The following is a 23,302-nucleotide window of genomic DNA, read 5'->3' on the forward strand; positions in this document are numbered from 1 at the left end:
CTGCCTGGTTTGATTTGTTGGGAAATGCTTCTAGAAGGACAGCCTTTGCCAATGACATCGTAGAATCCAGCAGTTAGCAGCCTCAAACAACCAGACAGTGGGGATGAGAATACTGAACTAACTTCGAAGACAGACATTTCTCCCACTATCTCTAGCAACTGTCAGCTCCAACTTCACAGTGTATTGCTAAATGTAACAGATGTTGCAGTACTTGGTGAAACTTTTTTCATCATCTAGAAAAGCAGAGCTTTACATCTCTTAGTAATAATCCGAATACTCATTGTGTAATTTAAGTAGGTTCAGCAATTCGTTTAAAGACGAAGAAGAGTTGGTTTTTATACCCTGATTTTCACTACCCGAAGGAGCTTTAGAGCGGTTTATAATTGCCTTCCCTTTCTCTCCCCACAACAGACACCCTGGTAGGTAGGTGGGGCCGAGAGAGCTCTGAGAGAACTGTGACTGACCCAAGGTCACCCAGCTGGCTTCATGTGGAACAGTGGGGAATTAAACCCTGTTCTCCAGATTAGAGTACATCAAACTGGCTAACTAAAATGCATGGAAGGGATAACCCTGACAGGCAGTCTGTGACAAATGCAACATGAAGAAGAGAAAGCCTGAAGGTAGAACAGTAAACCTCCTTCCCTCTCTCCCAACTTTACATATTCTAAATATGTCCAACATTGTATTTTGAATCTTTGTGATTTATCGTAAATCCAACCAGATTAAAGGGAGTGTAGGCAAAGGTAGGCTTCAAGGCCAATTTACAGTACGATCCTAAACAGGTATACCATTATATACCCACTGAAGTCAGTGGACTTAGAAGAATGTAACTTTGCTCAGGATTGCACTGCAGATGCTGTATTTATATACCTATACGGATGTTGCTGAACACCTAAGCCCACACCCTACCCCACATAGATTTGGGTGATGCTTTTGCTCTCCCCCCTTTTGGAATGGTTTCAGGAGCAGGAAAAAAGCAGGAATGAAGGCTACAGAGCATTGTCTCCATCCAATCAGGACACATGCAAGCCCTTCATGCTTCCTTGCAACTGCCATTTCACCATTGCAGTTATTCACCCACCCTCCATAAAGTCAGTGGAAAGTAATTTAGTCACACTGAGGATGAGCAGAACTGTATGAGTCTCTCTGAGATTAGCTAAGAGGGGGCCCTTTTTCACCTGTTTCAGCTATTTGACAAGGGTGGTAGGTATCCAATAAACATAGTATCTGTAAGTTTTTTTAAAAAACATCTCACCTAATTTTGAGATCTGGCATCTGTCAACATAACAATGTACTTTAAAAAACACACAGGTATAACTGTTTTTATTTTAGAAGTTTTTTGTTTCTTTAAAAAATTCTATCAATACATACCACATTTTTTGGTTTCTATATATATTAAACCCTTAGCAAAAAATTAATTATAATTCAGTACCTTCATTTTCATTATCTTACTGAGCCTACCTGCATCTGCACTCTAGTCATGTTAAAAGGTTACTTCCTCATTAAGATTGGAAGGGTTTTGGCTTCTGTTTTAGGAATATCATAAAAAAGATGTAATGCAATGCCATTTTATGCAGTTGCACCCCTTTAATGCCATTTAAATTAACAGACTTACAACTGTATAACTCTGCTTAGGATGGCACTGCTACTAGGTTTTCTGTCTGAAATCCCTGATGCTGGGAATTTATAATTTTTGTCAGATTGGACTCTTGCAGTACAACCATAAGCAATGTTCCCTCTAAGCTGTGGAGTCCTGTGAGCAAAAATTCTACTTTGTGAGCTACTGACATTAAAGTTGTGAGTGAGCTATTTGACTGCTGCATAAATTAGGTTGCTGTGGAGCCATCCTTCCTGAGCTAAAACAAAAATACGTGAGCTGGAGGCTAAAAAAATGTGAGCTAGCTCACACTAACTCAACTTAGAGGGAACCCTGACCATAAGAATACTTTCCTGGTACCAAGCCCCACTGAATAGATTTGAGTAAGATTCTGAGATCGGGTTGTTCTCTTAGGCTGCGTTCTCATACAGTGGATAACACAGTTTCAATGCGCTTCAGCAATCATTTGCAAGTATGAAAATCCACTTGCAAAGGATTGCTTAAGTACACTGAAAACTGCTGTAGCTGGATCAAATCAAGCAGTGTTGGAGATGCAGGAGTTAGGCTGGAATGCTTTCTATAAACTGCTCAGATCTAGGGATCAAATAATCCCAGTTCACCCACTTCTGCCCTTTTTGCAAGTAGCCTATTACACTGTCTACATCTGAAGAAAAGACTTCATGGTTGCCATGGCAACACTGGGACTCTCCCAGGTTGTATCAACCCCCGAGCATGAATCAGGCCACATGCTAGATCTTTTGTGCAGGATTTGATCTGAATAGTGGAATTGTTCGTGAACTGGTATCATGGTCAGATCACTTTTTCGTAAGGGTCAGTTTGGGGGTGGCTATTCCCCCCTGCAGGGGTAATGAGCGTATTTATGCTCGCCTGTAGAAACGACTGGATCCTGATGGTTTACAAAATGCTCTGTGGGATTTATCTGGACCTACCAGCAGTTCCTTCAATGAGCTGACAGATTTGGAATAGAGGTCTTCAGGAAACTGTCGATAGGATTGCTCCCCGATGACAACTGCACCTCGTTTCTGTGGATTCTTGGTATAATTAGGTGTCTAAGAGATTTTAAGAGGTTGCTCACACATCTAGACTGGAATTGGTGACGAACACAAGATGAAGCTGTGAGAAATTACAAAGCCCGACTGAATGCCTATAAGGTGGCAGTGAAAGTGGTGAAAAGACATTATTTCACCACCTCCATGACGGCATAGTGGAAGCGCGGCGAATAATCCAATCCACAATATGCTAGTGCTGAACTATATACAGTGGTTTTATTTACAATATTATACATACAGTCCAAGTAAGCACTGGTAGAATCCAAATTCTTAGGCAGACTATCGAAGTGCTTCGCAAGACATCCAAATTATGAGAGTGATACTGTACAGACAGAGTACACAGAATATATACTGTGAAGCACCAATCACATCATAGTGCTGACTCACTGTGACTCCTCTGAGTATGATGCAATCCTGATCTGGTGACATGTCACATTACACTACTCCTGTCACTTCTAGATCAAGATGAACTAACTGACTCACATTATCTTAGCTGTCATCTTGCCAGCAATACAAAACAATATTCTGACACTCCATTGCATCTGCTAGCATGCAACCAGCTCAGTTGGCTCAACAACTGACCACCCCTTTGGAGTATCCTAAAACCAAAACTGATTTGGCTGTGCTCCATTTGCAAACCTTTTTGCAGATAAAAGTCTCTAAGCTCCTCCTGGAGTTGGCTGCTGATTTTGATAATAGTAGTAGCATGGGGGATCTACTTGGTTCTTTTTTGGACTCTTTTGGCCTGCCCCCAATGGAGTCAATTGACTCAATGGAGTCAAGTGCTACATCGGGTTTAGCACTATAGTGCTCACTTTAGAACATTTTTTTAAAATCTCAAGGAAGATTGCATGGCAAAAACCACAAGGGAAAAAGCAGCATTGTAGGAAGTGCTATGGACAGCACACCAAAGCGACTGAGAAATGCAACAAAGGTGTAGAAAATGGAAGAAAGCAGTTTCCCTCAAAAGCGGCTTAACCACGCTTGCTAACCCGACGTAAGTGGGTTTGTATGAACAGGTAAATAAGTTCTGTTAGCGGGTCTGTCTGAAATGACAGGACAAAATCCATTAACAACCAGTTACTAAAACGGAATACAAAAGCAGTTTGAAAAGGGCCAGGGTGATGTCGTGCCCCTCAACATTCTCAACATTCAGGTTGTCCCACAGGCCTTGGTATTTGTCTCTTGGTAGCAGTTGGGTAAATATGTCCGCTGTCATTTTCTAAATGAGACAGTAGTGTAGCTTGACAACTCCTTGTCTGTGCAGGACCCTTACATAGTGGTTCCTGATTCCAATGTGCTTTGTCCATGCAGTGTTCCTTTCTGAACGTGAGAGGGCTATGCAACTCTGGTTATCCTCTAGCAATTGAAATGGCAAAGGTTCCTTAATACCAAAATTCTCCAGTAACAATATAAACCACTCTAATTCTTTGCACGCTTCAGGAGTGGATACAATTTCTTCTTCAGTAGATGAGTGGGCAACAATTTCTTCTTTACGACTTGCTCAACCACAAGTGGATCTTAGGTCTGATCTTTCTCCAGCCCAGTCTGCATTAGCATATCCCAATAGCGTAGGATAAGAAGAAGAAGAGGAGGAGGAGGAGATTGGATTTATACCCCACCCTTCACTACCCAAAGGTGTCTCAGAGTGGCTTACAAACTCCTTTCCTTCTCCCTCCCCACAACAGACACCCTGTGAGGCAGATGGGGCTGAGAGAGCTCTGACAGAAACTGCCCTTTTTCAATAACACCTCAAGTATCAGAACTACGGCTTGCCCAAGGTCATCCAGCCAGGTACAAGTGGAGGAGTGGGGAATCAAACCCGGTTCTCCCAGATTAGAGTCCGCGTACTTAACCACTACACCAAACTAGCTCTAGTTGCAGGCAGTTTCAGTTTAAAGTGCACAGTACCACTTAAGTACCTCATAACCCTTTTAACTAACTTTGTGGTGGGTGTGCTCACCCCTTCTGGATAATATCTTGTTCTCATCCCTAATAATAATAATATCTTGTTATCACCTCCGCCACTGTACCACCACTGCACTGCTACCACAAAGAGCGGGGATGCCATCGGGGTGCATGATGGCCCTGGGCCAAAGATCGGAAGGCAGCATCGTCCTGGAACCTGCTTCGTTGTTCTGGGACTATCTTCCAGAACCCATCTTGGAACTATGAACTTTCAGAGCACCAGCACTTTATTGTAATTTTGTATTGTTTTATCCTGGTTTTAACTGTTTTATCATGGCCTTGTGCCCTTATTGTTAGCCACCCTGAGCTCGCTGGGGAGGGCAGGATATAAATGTGAATAATAAATAAATAAATAAATAAATAAGTATAGAAGCTTGCCTATGGCATCTCTGTAGTTACTGTTGTCTAGCAGTGGTCCATTGGGTACCTTTTCTTTGTAGAAGCCTGACTCCATTGGTAGTCTTAAGGTTGCCACTGGACACAAGCCTTATTCCATTGCCTAGGTGTTTGACTTCTACTTGTTGAATTAGGATATAATCTTAGCACAGTCATTTTATTTTTCATGGCAAATAATCAGGTCTTGTCTGCCTCTGCAGCTTCTCTAGCTCACCTGGTGGTGCAAAAACTTCTGCCTTCCCCTCCTCTTCTGGCTGAGCATCTGGTTGTGCCTGCGTAGTGACTGCAGTCTTTGGTCTGGGTAATACACCAGCAGCTGGTTGTTGTAACAGCAGTCCAGTTGGTCCTTGGTTGGTCATCAAACTGCACCACTCTCCTTGTGGTCATTTAGTTAGTGTTTTGGTCTAGAATTCTATATCCCTTGCTCTCTGGAGAACAGCCTACAACAAAGATGTCATTGTCAGCTCTGGCTTCTAGTTTGGATCTCTTTTATTTTGGTATATGAGCATAAGCCTTGGATCCAAATACCCTAATTTGTTCTATGCTTGGCTTTCTGTTATGCCATAACTCATAAGGAGTTTTCTCTGTGGCTTTGGTTGGCAATCTGTTTTGCAAGTAAACTGTGGTCATTGCAGCTTCTCCCCAGTGCCTATAGCAAAGACCTGAGTCAATTAGCATGCATCTGACCATATCCATTATAGAGTGCTTCTTGCGCTCAGCAACCCATTCTGTACTGCTGTGTGGGGTACAGTAGATCTGTGCTGGATTCCATGCCCAGTCGCTCACTCCAATAAATTTATGTACAAGATGGGTAGCCATGTTAGTCTGTAGCAGTAGAAAACAGTAAGAGTCCAGTAGCACTTTAAAGACTAACAAAAGTTGTGGTAGGGTATGAGCTTTCATGAGTCACTGCACACTTCTTCAGATACAGCAACAATATGTATCCATCTATATATTGGAAAATTGAGTGATTTCAGATGCCAAATGACATTAGCAGGCAAATGAAAACAGAAGGTGTGACTGGATTAAGTGTAATATGCAGAGAGGTAGAAGACATGGAGAAATCAGCATTGGTAATGAGACAGGAAACCTAGGTCTAGATTCAGTCCAGATGGATGACTTGTCTTGAGCTTCATTATCAGTTGCAATTCAAATTTAAATTTATGTACGCCATTAAGTGCCAAGTCACAATTTTTAAATAGTAGGATACACTTGTTGGTTGTATGTATGGAAAAGATTCATGGTATCTTCCCAGAATACTGAATGTAAATCCCATCATTTGATCAGCAGCAAGTGATGAACATTCCTTGCTTGCCTGCATCTCCAGGATCAACATAATGTTGCTATTATTGCTTCTAATTTGTTATGCTGTCATTTCAGGCATCCCTGTGAACCCACTAACAATGGGGAGGACAGATTCTCCTTGCATGCATCCTGCTGCAACTCAAAATTCGTCTAAAAAGCCACTATTAGACATCGGGAAGGGGTGTGTGCAATCTGGATCAGAATTACAGTGATGAGAAAGACGCCACTGATTCTAAATTTAAGAACATAAGAAGAACTCTGCTGGATCAGACCGGTGGACGATCTAGTCCAGCATCCTGTCTCACACAGTGGCCAACCAGTTCCTCTGGAGGGCCAACAACAGGGCATAGAGGCCAAGGCCTTCTGCTGATGTTGCCTCCTGGATCTGGGATTTAGAGATTTACTGCCTCTGAATGTGGAGGTTCCCCTGAGTCACCATGGCTAGTAGCCACTGAAATTTATCCACCATGAATCTATTTAATCCTCTTCTAAAGCTGTTTATTCCTGTGACCACCAGTACTTATGGCTTTGACAGCATAGGATTGCACTGATAATGTCTGCTCTATTTTTTTGCTTGCTTGTTTGATTAGGAGAGTTGGAATCAGCAACTCATGAACACATGAAGCTGCCTCACACGGAGTCATTCAGTTGATATTTGATGGTTCATCTTGTTTACGCTGTCTGGTGGCAGCTCTCCAGGGATTCAAGCTGAGGTGTTTCACATCACCTACTACCTGACCTTTTAACTGGAGATGTCAGGGATTGAACCTAGGACCTTTTGCCTGCAAAGCATGTGCTCTGCCACTGAGCCATGAACCCACTGCTACTGCTACTGAACTAATGATTGTGCAGGACAGTCAATTATGGGGAAGAGAGAATAGAAATCCATGCTGAGATCACTGCCAGTAAGATCAATACAGCAAGAATAATGTGGATTATTCAGTGGCAGTAACCATTGAATTGTTAAAAGTGAGATAACCAGTTTTTGATCATTTCCTTACTCCTTTCATTTTGCAGGCCAGCATGCTAATGTAATGCTTCTGCTACAGGTTTCTAGCACTTGTATGTGAGTTATATTTAGTTAGTACACATTTGTGCATCCAAATCACCTAGCTTTTTGCCTGTTCACATGAAATTGGTATAATATGATTATAAAGTCCAGGATCCAAAATACCATACATAGTACCCTTTCTGCCACCCTTTCTGTTACCCAAAAGCCCCCCAGGGGTTTCTGGAATCCCAGAGGTATCATGAGCTGGCATCAGAATGAAACATTAGCAATCCCTCATGTATATGCACAAATGCTTTGCATGTGTTATAGACTTCAAATGTTAATCTCCCCCCCACACACACACACATACACATGTACACAACTGCATCTTGAGTGAGGTCAGGAGTAGCCTTTTGAACTACATTTTGATATATTTTCTTTTCTGTCACTTGCACTATAATAATGTCTGAATAGTCCTATGCTGTGTTTTACTCTATTTCCCATCAGTATGGTATATGCAGCTTTCTAGCATTTCCATAGCACTCTGATTCAGCAAGCAGCACATTGGTTTTAAGTCTGTAATAACGAGACCAGATCTCCCACTATAGCAGGAGATCTCCTGCCCCCCACCTCCAGCTGTCCACTGCTGCCTGGTGCAGCACCTGGAGAAAATGGGAAGGAATAGGAAGTGCCATTGTGACAATGCCATAATATCACTCCCAGTCACTTTTAATTGTGTAACTGCACTAGCAGTCCCCCCAATCTCTTGGTTATCTGACCAGAAGTGACATCATGGCATCACCCTCTGACACCTAGCCCCACCCCCAAAAGCTCCTCTGTTGCTGTCTCTTCCAGAGGAAACAAAAGAAGCTAAGGGGGAGAAAGTTTGGGGTGGGAAGTTTCACTTGTTTTCAGAGTCTGTATTTCCCCTAGCATTTCTAGATTGGTTTTGTTTGGTAAATAAATAGTTCTTAAGCACAGAAGTGTTTAATTTTTCGTGTGCTGTTCTCATGATTACCTAACTAAATAAACAGCAAAAATTGTTCTTGTTCCAAACCCACACTGGAACAGAAAAGGATGCTGTTCAAAACCACATCAAATAGTCTGGGCCAACACCGTACTGACTGCAGTTGTTGTTGTTCAATCGCACAGTCGAGTCTGACTCTTCACGACCCCATGGACCACATCATGCCAGGCCTTCCTGTCTTCCGTCATGCTCTGGAGTTTGCTTAATTTCATGTTTGTTGCATCAATAACACTGTCTAACCATCTCATCCTTTGCTGCCCCCTTCTTCTTTTTCCTTCGATCTTTCCCAGCATCAGGGTCTTCTCCAGTGAGTGCTCCCTTCTCATTTGGTGGCCTAAGTATCTGAGCTTCAGCTTCAGTATTTGGCCTTCCAGGGAACAGTTAGGGTTGATTTCTTTTAGGATTGACTGATTTGATCTTGCAGTCCAAGGGACTCTCAAGAGTCTTCTCCAGCACCATAATTCAAAAGAATCTATTCTTCGGTGCTCAGCCTTCCTTATAATCCAACTCTTGCAGCCATACATTACTACCGAGAATACCATTGCTTGAACCATACGGACTTTTGTTGGCAGGGTGATGTCTCTACTTTTTTATTATGCTGTCTAGGTTTGCCATTGCTTTCCTCCCAAGGAGCAGGCACCTTTTAATTTCATGGCTGCAGTCACCATCTGCAGTGATCTTGGATCCCAGGAACGTGAAGTCTGTCACTGCTTCCACAACTTTCCCTTCTATTTGCCAAGGAGTGATGGGGCCAGATGCCATGATCTTAGTTTTTTTGATGCTGAGTTTCAAGCCAACTTGAATTGGCAAAAATGACTTTTACACAAATGCCAGCATAAAACAATACATTGTCAATGTTATTTTGATAATGTTAATTATCTCCCAGGATACAGGCAGTCATTTCTCCTTAGTCTTGTGTTTATGTTCCAAACAACATGGGACACTGAAGTTCTAGAACTAGAACCTCCAACATAAAATTTAGCTCCCAAAGCAGTTAGGGAAGCAATGTAGAGCAGGGCTTCAGTCCTGAGTCAATGGATTGAACCCTCTGTTCACATGTTGTTTCTCAATCAAAGCTCTTCAACAGCCGAAAGGATAAAATTTAAAAGTTGTCATTCATTCCCCTAATTTCTTTTCAACTCCTATGCTTTGATCTTGAAGCACTGGGGTTTAAAGAGGCCAAATAGTCAAGGCCAGATAGTCAATGCATTAATTTTAGAGTCTATTTATTCTTGGAAAACTCCTTTTGTGTTTCTTGGTCTATTTTCTAGAATTTGCCACTATAAGTTGTTGTGCCAGACTGAGGGGTGTACCAGAGATGCATGCTAGAATTACTCTATAATAACCTCAGGAGCTGAAGTAGAACTACTGGACTGTAGGCATGCCACTTGAAAATATCCTTTGAGACTATAGCTTTGCTGAAAGAATCCTGGAAACCAAGGACATTAATGTAATGTTGTTCTTGCTTTAGCTGTTATTTACCAGTTTCATTCCTTGAGTATCTAGTTGCAGCCTCTTCCTCTCCCTTCCATCTTCAGTTGTTGAAATGAAAAACAACTTCCATTCAGCTCCTACTGAGCAGAACAGCATACCTTCTTTCTCTGCTTTGTTGATTTCCCATCTGTTTTTCAGCTCATATCTGGCAACATATCTTTTCACAATTACCTTTGCCTCTGCGTCACTCTTCCTCTGTTAACATTTTTTTTTTTTGCTTTTGTTTTAATTTTGCACCTGCAGCATTTAATTCTGCGGAACACTATGGTGTGCAATTAGCGTTAAAAACAGAAAGAAAATAATCTGCAGTATATATTAATGAAACAGCTTCTATACTAGTTGGCTACTTTTATAAAGGGGCTTGCATGGGGGATAATTCATTTCCTTTGAATCCCTGTATATAAATTATGATGCAATACAATGAATTTCAGAGAATAACACAGGTGCAAAACGAATCTCCACATGACACTGCAAAAACAGCAAATCTAGAATTCCATACATACAATTCCTATGTTCTCTATTCACAAATCCAGTGCTGAACACTGAAAGATTATACTGTATTATACATTTTATTCTCATTATATACAGACAAGAAAACAAAAATTTCTGAAAATTAACCATAAGGGAGGGGAATCTACGCTTAAAACATTTTCCTGGTCATGCTTTAATTTGGCAAAGAATTTCCCCATTTTTAGTTGACATTTGTGAGAAATGCTTTAAAAAGTGAACTGAACTATCATTGGGGAAAAAACCCTTAAAAGTTTAAGTAGTTTCAACACTGACCCTACCTCAAAGCCAATACCTCTATGTATTAGCTACACTTGTGATTATTAGACCAGAAATAAGTATATATGTAATATCCATTTATTACAATATTTTTACCAAAACAAACATTTGTTCTACTTGTTTCAAGGGTTTCCACCTATGTCACTTTACCACAACATGGAATTTCATACCCAAAAACTGGAGCGATGAATATTTATCAGATGCTATCTACCCCCTTGCCTTTCTAGGAAACGTATAACATTAGAAACTCTGTACTCACTTCTGATGTGATACTGGGTAACTAAAGTTACTGCAGTTAATGTGATCATTCAATCACAAAACACCCCAGCAAGTTTAGTTAGGCTACGTCAAACTAGGATCTGAAGTTAGTTTATTCACCTAGTTAAAATTAATCATGCTTTTCCATGACATACAAATTCTGACATACAATTTTAACTTAATTTTGACTTTCCCCCTCAGTGCTGGCCGTACTATAGTATAGGTTGGGATCGGAGCTGCTCTCTGTATTATGTTTATTTAGAAAATTTCTGTACTGCTTCTCCAGAGACCCTGGTCAAAGCAGTTCTCAAAGCAAAACAAAATTAAAACATACAGTAGATTATAAATTATCAAAAATTAACAAACTTTGAACACATGTAGCCCATTTTGAAGCAGCTACACTGGCTGCCACTCGGTTTCTGTGCTCAGTTCCCTTGCTTGTTATGAACTTTAAAGCTCTTCACAACCTGAGATCCACATATTTGAAGGACCACTTCTTTCTATATGTCCCTGGATGCCAACTATAGTCTTCAGGTAGCCATCTTTTGGATATCCTACCACTTAACATGGCCTGTTTGATATTGACCAGAACCTGGGCCGTTTCCATCATGGCTCCCGCTCTGAGGAATGGACTCGCTGAAGAGGTAGAGGGGGGGCCCTCCTTATATTCAAGTGGTGCTGTAAGGCCTGCTTGTTTGCCAGGGGGTTTAAATGGCAGGCATCATTTAAGGAGCAGCAGGAGAAATCTGAGGGTTATTTTATTCTTGTTTTAACTGGAAATATTTTAACTATTATTGTAAACCACCTTAAACCACACATAAAGGCGGAGTATAAATGTTTTAAAAACCCAGCTAGAGGATAAAAACAGTATAAAACAGCTTGAAATGTGACTCATAAAACGGTTCTCAGGCTAGAAGCAGACAATAAAAAACAATTTAAAGACATCAACGCCTTATCAAAAGCCTGAGTAAAAGGAACTATTTTGTCCTGGCACCTAAAAGAGAGTAGGGAGACTCAAAGGGAAAGCATTCCACAGGTAAGGTTCCACCATGGAAAAAGCCTTGTCTGTGGTGGCCAGTGACCTCACCTGTGCAACCAAGGACAGCCTCAGCAGGGCTTGTGAGGAAGATCCTAACTGATCAGCATCTTCAGAGAAGATGAAGGAAACGAGCAACTGTGATGAAACCAGCAAACCATAACTGGAATGATCATTTGTGAACAAAATCCTGTTTTGACAAATTATCCATGGTAAAAATAAAACCTGGTTTTCTGCAATGTCTGAATTAAACTCATGAGTGGCAAGGCAACCTACAGAGATAATTACCAGATTTCTTGCTGACCTATCTATGGCCGGGATGCTGCATGCTCTCGGCAGCAAATACCCTGAGTTTTTTCTACTAATATTCTTTACACTACACTTTCACATTTTCCAGACTGCTCAGCCATATTTCAACCAGTAATATTTTTGGTACTTTAAGCCACTATTTATGATTGAAACTATAATGGAGGAAACTGTAACAGCTTATCTACAACAGAATGATATCAATAGCAAGCCATGACTTTTTGGAGTTGTCTGAATACTAACAGCTGTTTTAAAGACATCTCTACCTGACTTTAGCCTTGGGGCCATGATCACAAATGAGGCAATTTCAAAAAGTACCCTGTTAGATTCTATTTCATCCCTCTTCCTCTTTTAATGTGTTTGGCACAAGTCTGCATGATCATGTAAAAAGCATGGCAGGTGGGTGCATCTAAAGCGGCTTTGTTCTAAATGGGAAACCATGATAGCAAGCTTGCCTGCTGGAAAAAATATTGTAGCTAATGACACAAAATCGTTGTCTGAACTCAGTGCATGTATAGTATTTATTATGCAGTAGGCCATATCCCAAAACAACCCATTTGCTTTGAATCCCCTCTAGACTTTGTTGTACAACACATTCACAGTGCTCATACATAAGTCTTCACCATGACATAGAATTCCAATTGGTAAGCACATCCCTGCAGAATTTCTAGATGTCACAATTGTGAAAAGTTAGTAAACATGTGAGGTTAGCTCAGGCTCTGCATTTTTATTTGACAGCAAGTGAGCATAACAAAAACAGCTAGAAGCATTTCTCTGTGATTCTTTGCTGGAGGGCTTTAGCATTATCCTCTCTGCTGCAGCACCCAGATCAAACACTCTGCTCTGCTACACAAGAGGCCACATGCTTCTCAATCTGCTTCAGAATCTGTCACCTTTTACCCTTTTAGAGAAATATCTTTCATTTTAATGCACTCACACCTGGCAAACAGCATACATGTCTCACAGAGAGGGAGACAGACAAACAAACTACTGAAAAGAGGGGGGGGGTTCAGAAGGGGCTTTTTGTAGAGAAAAAGTAGGGACTATCAGAATTCACCCTGATATGAGGGAGATTCTAGGTTTTGTCCCCTTCTTGCACAAACTGGGTAGGGGACTATTTTCTCGAAGGTTTGGGTTGGTTTTCTTCTTTTTTGTACAGTGACACATTTGTGAGTACATGTGTGACAGGCTTCCTGAGAAGCAGTAATCTAAGGAAAGCAACATGGCTTGAAGGAAAGAAGAAAACAGGCAATAAGATGATAGTAATAGCCAGGGAACTGATGTTGGCCATATTTATTGCTGACTTATAGTGAGAGGTCCAAGAGGCATTGTATTGAAAATGAATTTCTAAGTATTTAAAATGTTTAACCTGTTCTATTTCCATTATTTCTCACTTATATGGTTTCCATATTCTTGAGAAAACAAGATTTTTTTATTTTTCATAATTCAGTTGGAGCCTATTAGATGCAAAGAACTCAAGGCAACAATTCAAGAGCTGGCAACCCTACTCCCTACCCCCCACTTTAGCCAAGAAGGATCTGGCAGCCCTTCCAAGCACACTGGATTGTTGTAGGCCTGGGTTGCAATGAGATCACAAACACAGATGCAAGAGAATCTGAAAATATTGAGTTGTCAACGCAAAATAAGATTTTATTTTATTTGTCCGTAAAAGGGAAAGATAACATCTCCCCACCCCCAAAATTGAAACTTTCCCCCATGCAAACGGTGTTAACAGGAAAAGAGTTTTCTGCTTCGGAGTTGCTGTTTGAGATCCTCCCATCATTGACACAAGAGTAAATGTACTGAAGCCATGGGGACTACTCTTGTGTAAATCTGCATGTAAGCATGTTTACACTTTCCCCATGTATTCCAAGGAAGAGAGGCAAAGCAAAGGAGGCTGAGAGTCCAGGCATCTCAGTGGGGCCTCTGAAGTGCTAAAAGTGCAAGACTGGGTCAGTAAATTAATTTACATAGGAATCAGCACAAGACTGATAAGAGTTTGTATTCAGGAGCACCTGTCCCGAATCAGGAACCAGGTAGACTCTGCTCCAATAGTTTCTCATTTCACGTCTGTAGCACACAAACCAGAAGATTTTAAATTTATGGTGATATATCATTATAAACCACAACCATATCACCAAATCAATGTATCTCGAGTTTTATTACAAAAGGAAGCTGAATTTATTTTCAGGTTACATACGTTAATTCCATTAGGACTGAATCAGGAATTAGACTTCAATTCTTTCTTATAAACAGTCGAGCTACCTTTAAGATGGAATATACTACCTTAAATCTAAACACCTGTTGTAGCTCTTACATTCTCTACAGAGAAACGTTTGCCACATCAGGGAAGCTCTGCCATTGGAAATGTATTGTAGACCTCGTCACATCGTCTCTATATAATAATTCTGTTTTTGAGTGGCAACATTCCATGAGCCGTCACTCAAGAGTACTTGCATGCCATTGGCTGGGTGCTGGGTCTGCTCCTCTTCCCCGTCCACTCCCCCTTCAGCCACTGTGCCCTGTCAGAATTACTGCCAAATGGCTTTCTCTCTTGACAAAGACACTTTTCCTGCTTGCCTCCTGTGTGGGACTAACTGTGTGGGCAGTTACCTGTGTTTGTAAGATGGCTGTGGTTCTTTGTTTAAAATGTTCCCCCATAAGGTTTAATTGAGCTGTAGTTCCAGAGAGGGGCCTGGGTTGAATGGGGCTTTCTCATCTGCTGGCCTACAGTTCCCAGCTGTCCCAAGGCCAAAAAGTGTGGGAAAACAGGGACTGTCCCAAGGCAGTCTTCGTCCCTGGGAGGCAGCAGAAATTCAGCCACTCCAGTTGGCTGGACTGGAGAATGAACGGAAGTTTCCCTGCTCTCTTGGGCAACAGAGAGAGGATGAAGTACAGCCAGAGGAATAATTCTATCCCAAGCCCACAACCTCTAGAGGTAGAGAGTAGTGTGTGTAGGGAAAGAGGATTGTGTTTAACCCCTGTTGATTTATGTCGTGTTGGTTCATTCTTTGTGTTTACTCCTACAGTGTGTGTGTGCTCCATAACTGTGTAAATACTTAAATAACTTCTTTAATTTGGGCTAATGTTCTGTGTTGTACTCTGACCACATAGTCTCCCCTGCTCTGCACAATACCAAAGGGAGGGGGAAGCCCAGGGAAGCAAGGAAAGGCCAGACCCTTGGGTTGCCAACCTTCCAGGAATCCCCCAAAGATTGGGGGTTCCATCTCCAAATAGAGAGATTTAGCCAGAGGGGTCTCACTGTCCCTCTAAAAAGGCAGTGATGATTCCATGAGTGGGGGCAGCAAATTTAAGGGGCGAGATACACCCACGGGACGAGGGTGGGAGGCAAACAGCTGAGTTGTAAACTGGAGCCCATTTTGCCACAGTAGGCAACCAAGCTTGGTTCAGACAAAGGAAGGAAATCCTTTGCAGGCCTTTGTGAGGAACTCATTGGGGCCAGTCCTGACTAGGGTTCCCAGCTCCAGGAAGGGAGATTCCTAGAGATTTACTATGGAAGCCAGGGTTTGGGGAGGGGAGAGGCCTTAGCTGAACAGAATGCCATACAGCCCACCTTCCAAAGCAGTTCTTTACTCCCAGGGGGGGAGAGATCTGCTGTCTGCAGTTCAGCTGTGATACCTGGTTTGGGGAGGGGAGAGGCCTTAGCTGAACAGAATGCCATACAGCCCACCTTCCAAAGCAGTTATTTACTCCCCGGGGGGGAGAGATCTGCTGTCTGCAGTTCAGCTGTGATACCTGGTGATCTTCAGACTCCACCTGGAGGTTGGCTGCCCTGGGCGTAGCAGTCAGTGCTTCAGAGCGGGGTCTGCTAGATCCAGGTTCTTGCTGTAGAAGCTGAGTGGGTGATTCTGGACCAGTCACAGACTTTCAGCCTAACCTAACAGGGTTGTTGTGCAAGTCAAAAGGGGGAGAGGAGAATGATGTAAGCTGCTTTGGTCCCCATTGCAGAGAAAGACTACTTTTCCTCCTGGCAAACCATTGTTGCCAATCTCCAGGTGACGGCTGAAGATCACTCAGAATTACAACTGTTCTCCAGATGGCAGAGATCAGTTCCCCTGGAGAAAGTGGTGGACTCTGTGGCAGTCAGGGCTTCAGAGCATGGAAGAGGTTGCAGGTGTGTGTGTGGGGGGGAATGGAAAGCTGAAGAGAGAGGGGGAAATAAAGGTAGGCTGATAACTGGTTAGGAAGGAGATAGGGTTGCCAAATCCAGGTGGGAAATTCCTGGAGATTCAAGGGATGGAACCTGGAGAGGGTGAGGATTGAGGAGGGGTGGGACCTCAGACAGGTATAATGCCACAGACTCCACCCTCCCAACCAGCCATTCCCTTCTGGGGAACCACTGTTGCCAATCTCAGGAGAGGGGTGGAAATCACACAGAATTACAACTGATTTCCAGGAGAGAGTGGGAAGAAGATGCAAAGCTGAAATCAGAGGTGCAGATAATGGCAGGTTGATGCTTGGCTGGGAAGGAGATAGGGTTGCCAACTCCAGGTTGGGAAGTCCATGCAGATTTGAGGGGGGGTGGAGCCTGGAGAGGGTGAGGTTTGAGGAGGGGTGAGACCTCAGGCAGGTACAATGCCATAGACTCCACCCTCCAAACCAGCCATTTCTTCCTGGATAACCATTGTTGCCAATCTCCAGGTGAGGGCTGGAGATCACTGAAAATTACAACTGCTCTTCAGGTAGCAGAGATCAGTTCCTCCGTAGAAAATGGTGGACTCTGTGTTATTATACCCTGCTGAGGTCACCACAGCACATTGACGCTGAGTGCCCAATGCCTTGGCACTCTCCCAGAGCCTCTTTCTAGATCTCATTGTATTTAGTTCCACAACGGGCCTTATTCCTAGTAGTTTAATATTGGCAATTCCCAGTCACCAGGTCAGTAGCTCTCAATATGTTTTTCACACTTCTGATTGCCTAATAGAAGATCACATTAGCAGAGAATTATAAAATGTATTCTGTGCTTGTCTGTTGTCCTCTAGAAATTAAATGCAATAGTGTGGCACCAATAGAGTTATATGAAATAGTATTAAGAACTTTGAAACAGTGGTGAGTTTATGAAATGTTCTTTATTACAAAGGAAAACTTTTTTTGTAGTTTATTAAGCATGCTAGTTTACTGCAGCCTTCGGTACTTCGAGATTGCAGTGAATCAACAGCAACAGACAAACCTGATGAAAAGTATGCAAATGGAATGATTACTAGAACATCGTTGTTTGTCTTAAGTTGCTTTTTTCTCTTTTGTGATAATTGTATTATATTGCGATTTTGTGCCTATAAAAAGACCTTAATGCTAACTTTAAATATTACCATAGAAGTTATACCATTCTGAATGTACTGTCGATCTTTGTTGTTAATGATTAAGCTGTATTCTTGTTAATGCATTACTCTTTTTTTTTTTAAACCCCCGGAGGGGTATTTTTTTTTAATAAGACTACAAACTACAAAGAAAAATATAGGAGGGGGAACTACAACTATGGATAAAGGAAAGTTACCCACACTAACTAAAAACCCAAGAGTGGGAGACCCCCGTTTGTTGCAGCTGCAAATGGAAAAAGCTAATTTGATTCTCAAGTTCCAGGGGGTTCCTGAGACAGAAAAAGATTTGAAGAAGACTCTGGGTGAGATTATCACTCCAGTGACAGGATTGCCGGTGGAGGAAATAATAAAAGACATGGAGACAGCTTATAGGGCTTACTCCAATTATATTTTAAAAAAATAGCCTGCCTGGAGACATTGTGGTTAGATTTGCAAGAAGACAGACCAGAGATGCTATATTAAAGGCAACTTCAGCAACTCCACTGAAATTTGGGAATACAATTATCAAGACTTTAAAAGACATTCCATTTGAAATTCGTCAGAAGAGAAAGAGCTACAAGGAGTTAATTACTTTTCTTCAAATAAATGGTATACAGTACAGGTGGGCGATTCCTGAATGTGTCATCTTTAAAATCAAAGATAGAAGGGAGAAGATAGACTCCATCTTCAAAGCCAAGGAATTTTTGAGACGTCAGCTGGGATCGGGGGAAGAATCTAAAGAGGAAGAAACTAAGTCAAGTGACTCAGCTGCCTTGGGAACGGATGAGGACTCTGTTGCAAAAGCGGGTGTGGTAGCAATGAAAACTGTATACGATTTTAGAGACAGAAAGCCGAAGTAAGGACAGAAGGACTCTGATAAATGGCTCTTTGAAATAAAGAAGATGCTCAGAAAGTTCTCTCATAATAACTAATTTACTAATACAGAACAATGTGAAAAACAAGAATTCTACAAGTATATTGTTTTACTTACTCTTTTAATACTAATATTAGGTTAATGCATTACTCTTAAAACATTCAAAAATACTCGTTCTTAGCATAAAAAATATTCAAAATATGTAAAACTATACACGGTGATCAAGTGAAATTATGTTCAAGCTATTTTGGATTTTGATCAAACACAATGATTTCTGCCATCAAACATTCTTGTTTCTGCGGGATCTCTTATACCATAATGCAATGGAATCTGTCCTTGAAGTAGAAATATGTGCCAAAGGCAATATGTATAATTTTTCAGGTTGTTTTGTTGTTTGTTTTTTAGGGTTAAGAGGCTTTAACTGTCAAACCACAACTAGAATGCTTATATTGTGTTTAGGATACTGTTAGACTTTTTGAACTACTAAACAATTCTTTTGAAAGAGTCTTGTGAACAAGATTTGTCACTATCCTTCTAAAACAGATGACAAGTTAAATGAATTCAACAGACTTCAACAAGAGAGATAATTTTTCCATTAGAATATTCTGTACAATCTGCATGTCATAGCTGTGCTATAGACAAACTACCACTCCCAAGGCAACTGATGCTTAGAATTCTAAAAGACAGCTCCATCAGTATCTTCTCTGGACAGTTTTATATTCAAAGAGTAGACATATCCTTTGAAAAGAAACCCAACTGAGGCAATACAGACTTATTTCAGAAATTCCTTGGGCTCCAGATTTAAATTGAATTTTTAAGCCTGAAAGTATGCTTCTTGTTTGCTTGCCCCAGAAGTCGAGTGAGAACTTTAACTATTCTGTTTGTGAAATGATTCATGTGTGAGAGACTGATGAGTTTTACATGGAGGTGAGCCGAAGGTGAGAACACATAGGCACTCTGTCACTCCTATAGTGGATTAAATGCCTCATTCCTCATGAATAGTGTGTTTTAGGGAAAAATCACGAGTTTTAGATTTCACTTCAGGAATACAATTTCTTTATTTCTTTCATTTCTTACTGGGTATCCTTGTCTGTAAGAAAACTATTACCAAATCAGCATATAAATGAAATAACAGCTGCCAAATATTAAATTAAAAGTCCCTACCTAATGAGGGCCACTCAGATGTCTGCAGTTCATGCGCTTATTCCTTTCACTATGCTTTCATTTCTCCATTTCTTTGTGTTGAAGTATTTATTTAGCTATCATCCACTGGAGTTCAAGCCAAAATGCCCAAATATTTTATTCTGTGAGTTAAGCCTTTTCATATTATTTATCAGCTTCTAATATCTTAGTTATCATTCTATAGCATTTGCCAGAATAATCCATGACACTCTTCCAAATCTTGAGACGCAGAACTGCTGCAATTTGTAACTTTTGTTTGTGAAGTGCATCTTTTCATAACCAAAGATTAGTTTTCTGTTCCAGTAGCATATTTACTTTATTTACTAGCTCAGTTTTTTAGCCTCCAGCTCACACATTTTTGTCTTAGCTCAGGAAGGATGGCTCCAGAACAAACTAATTGATGCAGCAGCCAAATCACTCACTCACAACTTTAATGCCAGTAGCACACAAATTAGAATTTTTGTTCACAAGACTCCACAGCTTAAAGGGAGTACTGCCCCTGGCTTGCTCATCTTTTCACAGAATGGGCAGTTTGGGGCTGAAAAGTACTGGGTTCGCCGCATGGAGGACTCGGACGACGACATGCAGTTGCACACGTTTATTGAGTACTTAACAACAACACAACTATATACACTCCCATCCCCGGGCCTCCCACTCCATTGGAGGGTTTGAATTTCCCGCCAAGGAGCCTATTGGCCGGCTGGGGAGAGGACTAGGATCCGAGGTCCTATTGTCCTTTTGGAGCCAAGCTCCTCTCTTTCTTGCGGCCGTCTTGTGGCGGGCCGCATACATAACAGGGGCATTGGGACAGATCATTGGAGGGGTGGGAGGGTGTGCCTGTATGTTCATCTCTCCTTGTTTTGGAGACTCTTTTAAGGGGTATTAAGAGTGGAGCCACATGACCAGGCATGCTGGCTGGCTTCCACCACCATGTGGCAGGGGGACCATGCAGCAGCCAGTGCCCACATGCATCCCAGATCTTGCCACTCCATGGTTTCATCCCCCAGCAGGTGAGCAGAGGGTACAATTATGGGGTGGCAGGCGGGTCACCTGATATTGGATCCATCCCCATGCTGTGTCAGTGCTCCTTCAGCTGTATTCAATAAAGCTGTGGCCATGTTTCACCAAAGAACTAAGTCTCTGTGTGATTTCCTTCTACTGCTTTGCCCCTTATCTTCCTTGAGCCCCGCAAATGGTGCACCTGACTGCACAGGAGTAAAGAGGAGATAAACTGCATGTGATATTGTTTTACAATATGAATCATGACTTCAGAGCATAATGCTTCTTTTTCAGTGAATGAGATTTAGTTAAACAACCTGGCCCTGAAGCAAAATTAGCTATTGTCCAGGCCCACCACAGAGCTATGCTCAAGACAAACTTCACCAATGAACAGCAAAGTGATCCAATCAAAAGTTAACCTTGTGTGTAATCAAGGGAGTTCGCACAAGTTAAATATGCCTGATAATCATGCTTGTGTCAAAGTTCTCAGCATGCCTCCTCACCGCTTGTGTAAGTGAGGAATATTTAACAATGGCTTCAGGGCCATAGCTTGAGATGAATAAATTCATTTAGTAATAGTTTACAGTCTTATAAAATAAGAAGTCATCTCTTTCTTCATTCTTCCACACATTTAAGGAAAAGCTTAGTTATGCTGCATATTCTTCCCCCATCCAGCTGTTACTGCTGTGAGACAGCATTTGAAGCAAAAAGTTTTCAAATTATTCATAACCCAGCAGATTTGAGTGTTTTTAAATGAGTCCTTCTAACAATTGAATAGAGCTGCTGAAATTACTATGAGGAAATGGTTTGATTACTTTTCACCCTGTTCTGGTTCTGTACAACTTTTCAGAATGACTTTGATTTGAGTTCTTGTATTTGGGTCTATGACAGTCATTCATTGTTAGTGAATTTTTAAAAATGAGCTTTTTGTTAAAGAAAGCATATTCTCATATATAAGAATAAAAAGATTCAGTAAACCCGTCAGTTAAATTAAAGTCCTGTAGACCGAAGGAAGTGTATTCTTTTTGAGTCTGAGAATTTTCCCCGTGACAAAGGATACAGTTGCTCTACATCGAACCATCCATTTGAATCTTAGATTCTATAACAAGAGTTTGTATTTCATCACATAGTCTCTTTGAGCAAGTTTGTGCATAGTGACAGCTGGTGGTGGTTAGAGAAAGAAATGGGCAGATTGCTTTGCTTTGGGCCAGTGCTCCTGTGCTTATGAGACAGTAATACCAATACTGTCCCAAATGCTGACTGCAGAGAAACTAAATTCTCAAGTGGTGCAGCCTGTTCTCTTCCTAGACTTACTGCTAAAAAATGTGCCATTCTTGCTGCAGCCAAATGTAGTAACCTGAATCCACGGCAAAACCTGCAGATCCAAGACACTGTCTAAATCGTACATGTCACAATTTCTATTGCTTTTTTGTGTTTCAGATTATATGAAAGAAAAATAGAAATGAATGTGCATTCTTAGTTGCCAAGATTTTATATTTTAAAAATTGCTAGATGCCAGTTTTGCAGTTCCCTTTGTCACTGTGTTGCACTGGGGACAGGAGGAGGAATTATATAATGCAAACATGATGCTTTATTTCATTCAGATACCACAAGGAAAACAGTAAATGTATAATGCATTGTCACCTGTCAAACATAATGCCATCTGTTTTCTACCATCCACCCTTGACTCAGACCTTCACCTCTCATTTACACTTATTAAAATGGCATCTTAACTCTTAATGGTTCCCCACTCCTCCACTTGCACCTGCTGATGTGACCTTGGGTCAGTCACAAGCTCTGGCACAGCTGTCCTTGAAAAAGAGCAGTTTGTGTCAGAGTTCTCTCAGCCCCACCCACCTCACAGGGTGTCTGTTGTGGGGAGGGGAAGGGAAAGGAGTTTGTAAGCCGCTCTGAGACACCTTTGGGTAGTGAAGGGCGGGGTATAAATCCAATATCTTCTTCTTCTTCTTCTTCTTCTTCTTCTTCTTCTTCTTCTTCTTCTTCTTCTTCTTCTTCTTCTTCTTCTTCTTCTTCTTCTTCTTCATATACTGGGCTAGGAGAAGGGGAACATTCTAGATTTGAGTGCCTGGGCCAGCATGCAAGGATCTTCCAGGCCCAACTACATGTTACCAAGTTCTCAGGTCTTAGCTGGGTTGCCATGAGGATTTTCAATCAGATGTGAATTGCAAATCCCCACTGGGAACTCAGTTTCCAGGTACATGGGGCCCAATTTGGATTGAAATGGGGCCCAATGTGGTTCTATTTCTCTCTTGCACCATTTCCCCAACCTGAAACGTATTTATTTATGTACCTTATTTATGGCCTGTCTATACTGATGGGGTACACAGAGATTCCCCAAAGGATCAGATAGCACCCCCATAGCCATTTCAGGCTAGGAAAATGACACAAAGGAAAAGCATAAACCCACTTTCTCTGAGTGCTTCAGTCCTTGCTACAGCTAGGACTGAAGTTATATGGGGCCTCAGGCCTACATATTAAAAAGACACCCACCTCTCTTTCAGAACAAGAACACAGATGTCGAAAGGCCAGGAGTGGAAACAACATCAATCATACTCAAAGTCTCACAAAAAAATTGTCAGTTAAAATTAGTTATAACAAGGGGGGACCCGCGATACTCGCGGGGGAGGGGGGAGAAGAGCTCCGTCTCCTCCATCCCCCCCATCTCCCCGCGGCG

At 41.6% G+C, this 23,302-nt stretch overlaps 1 protein-coding gene across 1 annotated transcript in view; it reads right to left on the reverse strand.

Annotated features, from left to right (window-relative positions):
- The window catches only part of CLSTN2 (calsyntenin 2), a gene marked incomplete at its 5' end in the record, with an annotated part of 143,569 nt that overhangs the window by 45,940 nt on the left and 74,327 nt on the right, over window positions 1-23,302 (reverse strand). The window lies entirely within an intron of this gene.

The sequence above is a fragment of the Gekko japonicus genome, unplaced genomic scaffold (assembly GCF_001447785.1).
Source record: "Gekko japonicus isolate JY-2015 unplaced genomic scaffold, Gekko_japonicus_V1.1 scaffold1292, whole genome shotgun sequence".
In the NCBI taxonomy this organism is placed as follows: domain Eukaryota; kingdom Metazoa; phylum Chordata; class Lepidosauria; order Squamata; family Gekkonidae; genus Gekko; species Gekko japonicus.